The sequence below is a fragment of the Euphorbia lathyris genome, chromosome 7 (genome assembly GCF_963576675.1).
Source record: "Euphorbia lathyris chromosome 7, ddEupLath1.1, whole genome shotgun sequence".
Classification (NCBI taxonomy): domain Eukaryota; kingdom Viridiplantae; phylum Streptophyta; class Magnoliopsida; order Malpighiales; family Euphorbiaceae; genus Euphorbia; species Euphorbia lathyris.
In genome coordinates, this window is record NC_088916.1 from 57,395,864 (window position 1) to 57,401,676 (window position 5,813).

At 31.7% G+C, this 5,813-nt stretch overlaps 1 non-coding gene across 1 annotated transcript; it reads left to right on the plus strand.

Moving 5' to 3' along the window:
* Positions 1 to 4,945: 4,945 nt before the first annotated feature.
* Positions 4,946 to 5,052, plus strand: LOC136201629 (small nucleolar RNA R71). The gene has a single exon (XR_010673975.1). It is a non-coding gene; the product is annotated as a small nucleolar RNA R71 (small nucleolar RNA).
* The last annotated feature ends 761 nt before the right edge of the window (positions 5,053 to 5,813 follow it).

Genomic DNA, 5,813 nt, shown 5'->3' on the forward strand with positions numbered 1-5,813 from the left:
GTGTAGTCCGGAGCAGCTTTCAAGATAGTCAAATTAGTATTTAGGAATCCCCTTATATACGTTTCACATGTGCGTCATTTTATCACTCATTAATAACGAACAATTTGTTTTTAAAAAATAGTTTTTTTACGAGTTGGATAAAAAAATTCGCCAAATTTATAAATATTAATATCTAATTCTATTATTAAATCACAAAAGATATAAAGGCTATGTTTGGTAAAGAGTTTTTTGGTTCAAAAATAGAGGTTTGAACCAATTTGGAGGTTTTGATTAGTCAAACCTCTAATAGTGGTGTTTGGTGGAGAGAGATTTGAAAGAGTTTATTGGTCCAAAAAACTAATTTTGAAAAGACTCACTTTATAAGCTAATGTAATCATCTATAGGTTAACAACTATTTGCCAAACAGAGCCATTATGATTTTATAACGTTTCATGTACTTTACGTGTCTTGGATTGAATTATATAAGAACCAGTTTAGTACATTCTTTTTTATTCTGATGCAAAGATAGTGTAAACAATATTTTTTCTTAATATTTGTCACGAGATTTCTTGGGAATCTTGATAATTGTCTCTAACAACAGTCTTTCAATATGTAGATTGGATCTGTCAATTTCGTGTTCGATTCGTGTCATTTTCGGATTCGTGTTGGAAAAACTGAATCTAAACTCAATCCAAAAAAATTCCTGCCATTTTCAGATTAGTGTCGATTTCGTATCGTGTTTTCGAGTTACCTACAATTTTGTTATGTATATATATTAATGATAACTTTTAAAAATATAAGAAGATAATTTAGTATTTTTAAATACTGTATGTCATTTTTATATTAGTACGTTAATAGTCCGATAATAGCATATTAAGGGGTCATGTAATATGTTTATAACATTTTAGGAGGTTCGTATCGTATTTGCAAGTAATAATTATAATTTTATTATCTTTATTAATAAAATGACATATAAAAATACGATAGAATATAACAATAATTTTAAATATTCGTGTCATTTGTCGTTTTCGGGTTAGCATATCAACCCTAACCCAACCAAAAAATTTGTGTGTCAGTTTCGTGTTAGCCCAAAAATGACACATTACCTGTTAAGCTAAACCCAAACACTAAAATTGCGTGTTTATAACATTTAAAAAAGAAAAAAGAAGAAGCAGAGAGAATAGAGAGAAGAATATAGAAGAAAAAAAATTCATTAACCAATTGCATAATCAATTAGTACAAGCTGATTCTCTTAAATAGGAAACGGGACAAGAAAAATATAGTTGGCCTAACAAATCATGTCTCTAATAATTATAACCTACCTTAAATAAGAATAGGAAATATAATCTATCTTAAATCACCTTAATAATTCTAACCTACCTTAAATAAGAATAGGAAATACAACCTACCTTAAATAAAAATAGGAAATACGACACTTCACTAAATAGGAAAAAATAAAACTTCATATATAAAATATAAATTTAATATGATAAATCTTAAGTTCTTTCAATCTAGTTCGGTCCAATCCAAACCAATTCGGTTATCGGTCCATTTTTGGATAATTTCGGTCCAGTTCTTTGAAAAAAGTTAACAGTTCGGTCCAATTCTGAATATTTTTACTCGGATATTCGATCCAATCCAGTTTCTCCAAAATCCGTACCCAGCCATACACATTAAGCCTTTAACCATTTATTTTCTTTTATCATATATTAATTCCCGATGACCATAAAAGCCAACTTCGAACATAAAATTTAATTAACAGAACATTATTCATTTCAAATGCGTTCAATTTTTTTAGTTTTAATAGTCTGAAACAGTTTTTAATATGTGTAATGTGATTATAAAAAAACTATAAAACTTTATTTCGAGATGTAAAAGATATAATTTCAAATACAGATGAAATAAATAACGCTTTTTTTACTGAATTAATTTAACAGTCAATGACTTAATGTTACGAAAAATAAATAATCATAATCTTAATGTGTAAATAAAAAAATTAATGTCTCAATGCATCAAAGAATAAAAAAATCAAATCAGGACATCCAAATGCATTTTGCCCTTCTTTACCCTTAATTCATGGGTAAATTACACCCATTGTCACTGAATTTTATTAATTTTCATGGCATGAACTTAAAAAATCCACTCAACTTTACAATGTTTCACATTATGGCTACTAAATTTTAACTAACGCTTCAAAATAATTGTTGACGACATTTACTATGAAACTCGATATTTTATTTTTCAAAACCACCAGTTCTATATTTTTCTCTCTAATAATTCACTTTCTCTCTTAACCAAAAAACACATAAATAACCTGAAAACGAAAGAATTAAAGTTTCTTAGAATATAATCAATTTTTGGAATCTTTTATTTGGAGATTCTCAATAGTTATTTTGAAACGTTGATTGAAGTTTAGTGTCTATAATATTAGAAAGTATAAAAAATAAATGACTTTTGTATTACATTTTAAAGCTTAATTATCATATCATGAGAATGAATAAATTTTAGTGGGCATAAGTGTAATTTACCCCTTAATTCATTAAACAAACAAGGAAGCCCAGGAAGGTTACGTCAATAAAATGAGTTGAGATCTCCTTCCCAATAGGGTTAACGAAGAGAGGTGTGAAGGTTGTTTATCTTGGTCATCCGGGTAAATATATATTTGAAAGAATCCAGAATAACTATCGAGAAAACAATAAAATGCATGACCGGATATCCTTTCGATCATTTGATCAATGAAAGGTAGAGGAAAATGATCTTTCCTGGTTGCTTTGTTTAGGTTCCTATAATCTATACAAACCCTCCAACCGGTGGTGGTTCGCATAGGAATTAATTCACCTTCGTCATTTCTTACTACAGTTATGCCTCACTTTTTAGGTACACAATGGATTGGACTAACCCATTCACTATCCGAGATAGGATAAATGATTCCATTGTCTAAAAGCTTAGTAATCTCATTTTTTACTACTTATTTCATGTTCGGATTTAAGCGTCTTTGCGTATCCGCTCTAAGTGGCTTATCTTCTTCTAAGTGAATTATGTGCATTACAATACTAGGATTAATTCCTTTTAAGTCTGAAATTTGCCATCTCATACTTCCTATCCTATTTCTAACAATCTCTTTCAATTTTTCTTTTTGATATTTAGTTAACTTGTTAGAGATAATTATAGGTAGAGAATCGCCTTCGCCTAAGAATGCGTACCTTAAATGGTTGGTAACTCTTTAAGTTCTAACTTAGGGGTACTATAATTGAAGGCGGAACTGGTCCATCTTCTCGAATCAAAGGCTTTGGGTCCTTATCTTCTAATTCTTCTCCCACTATGGGTTCTATTATTTCTTCTCTTTGAATAATGTCATTGACACATTCTTCAACCAAGTCAAGTTTCATACAAGCGAATTCTTCCATAGGATATTTCATCGACTTGTTCATATTAAACTCGATCTTATCTTCACCTATTCTTAAAACTACTTTCCCTTCCGATACATCGACTAATGCACGTCCCGTGTTCATAAAATGTCTACCAAAAATTAGTGGACAATTAACGTCATATGCAAAGTCTAATATAACAAAATCGGTAGGAAAAATAAATTTGTCAAGTTTAATTAAAACGTCCTCAATTATACAATATGGTTTCTTAGTGGTTTGATCCGCTAATTGCAAAAACATATTGGTACGTTTGATATCTTCTTCTAAACCTAATTTGTTAAAAATAGACAATGGCATTAAGTTGATGCTTGCTCCTAAATCACAAAGACAACTTAAGAATTCAATGTCTCCCAACTTACATGGGATGGTGAAACATCCATGATCTTTGAGTTTAGTGGGCAACTTACTTGACACTATTGAACTACAATCCTCGGCTAACGATATGGATGAAATTCTTTCCCAACTGATTTTCTTTGAAATCAAATCTTTTAAGAACTTACCATAATTAGGAATTTGCGTTATCGCATCCATAAACGTCAAATTAATATGCAAATTTTTTAGTTTGTCCAAAAACGTTAAAAGTTGTTTGTCATAGTCCTTGTTTCGGACTTTGTGTGGAAAAGGTGGTTTGGGTACAAAAGTTTTTGTACTTGAGTCAATAGGTGAACTTTTTGCATTTAATGTATCTTCTTTGGATTTCGTTGGTAAATCAGTTCCCTGTAAAGTAGAATCTCCGGGCCTAAGTAATTTTTCCCTTAACGACGAGTTATAGCCTTTACATGCTCTTTCAGATTTTCCTCCGTATGGCTGGGAAGACTTCCCTCTTTTCGGGATGGAATTGATTTAGCAATTTGTCCTATTTGAACCTCCAAATTATGGATGCTAGACGAGTGGTTTTTAATAAGTTGACCGAATTTATTCTCGATACGTTTAAAACCATCATCGTGGCTACTTACTTTTCCACCGATAGCGTCTATAAATTTGTCGAATTTAGAAGATAGAGTGCTAATAGTATCTCTAGATTGATTTTGATAATTATTGGTACGATTTTGATTAGCATTGACATTATTATTATTATCTTTCCAATTAAAGTTAGGATGATTCCTCCATCCAGAATTATAAGTACTAGAATAAGGATTATTAGTTTGGTTTTGTCCTTGGACAAAATTTACCTGTTCAATCTCGCTCATACATTCGTAATCCACATCCGTTGGGATTGGATTACCATTGGTATCGCACGGTGCCATAAACCTATCAATTTTGTGCGACAAGGCAGAAAATTGGACTTGTAACATCAAGACTGGATCGAGATTAACTATATCTTTAACTGGTGATGTGGTCAAGGATGATGGTTTCGCCACCGGTATGTGTCCACGTTCTGTGGGTCACATACTACTGTTGATTGCCATTTCCTCCAAAAGTTCTCTTGCTTGGCGGATGTCTTTTTCATAAATAACCCTCCCGACATAGCATCTAATGAACCCCTAGTTGTAGGATTTATACCATTATAAAAAGTTTGCATTAAAAGTGCATCGGGCAATTGGTGGTGTGGGCATAAATGTTGAAGTTCCTTAAAACGTTCCCAAGCCTTATAAAGAGTTCCATTATCATTTTGAGAAAAAGATGTTAACTCTTTTATGACTCTTGCAGTTTTTGCTAAAGGGAAATACTTTGATAAAAAAAACGCTTGGGCTAATTGGTCCTAAGTTGCAAGTGTTGCGCCTGGCATAGAAGTTAACCAATCTGTGACTCTATCCTTCAAAGTGAAAGGAAATAGTTAAAGTTTAATTACTTCGGCAGTCACATCTGGTATTTTGAAAGCGTCGCAAATTTCTAAAAAATTTGTCAAATGGGTGTTAGGATTTTCGTTAGGTAGCCCATAAAATGTTACATTGTTTTGCAACATATTAAGCAAAGCTGGCTTAATTTCAAATTGGTTTGCGGTTATTCTAGGTCTAACGATACTATTGGTTTCACTGGCCACTCCTGGCCTAGCGTAATCCATGAGTGTTGGTGGATCTGTCATATTTTCTGGCTCGGGATTTTGGTTATCTTTTTGTTTCTTGTTTTTCTTTTTCTTTTTAATTGTCTTTTCAATTTCTAGGTCTATTGGGTTTGGTGGAATGCCCGAACTTCGAGAACTGCGCATGAACTTAAAATTTTTGCACGAACCAAAACTACCTTCAAAACAGAATTGCAAAATAAATATGTTAGTAAAATAAAATAAATAAAATATAAAAGTTAAAATAAGTATGAATAAACCTAGATTCGAAATAAAACACGAAAAATCTAAATTTTTGTAAAAAAATTTGGCGTTCCCCGGCAACGGCGCCAAAAACTTGTTGAGCGATTTTCGCAAGTGCACGGTTTCACTTGTAGTAATAAAAAGATATCGATCCCGCAGGG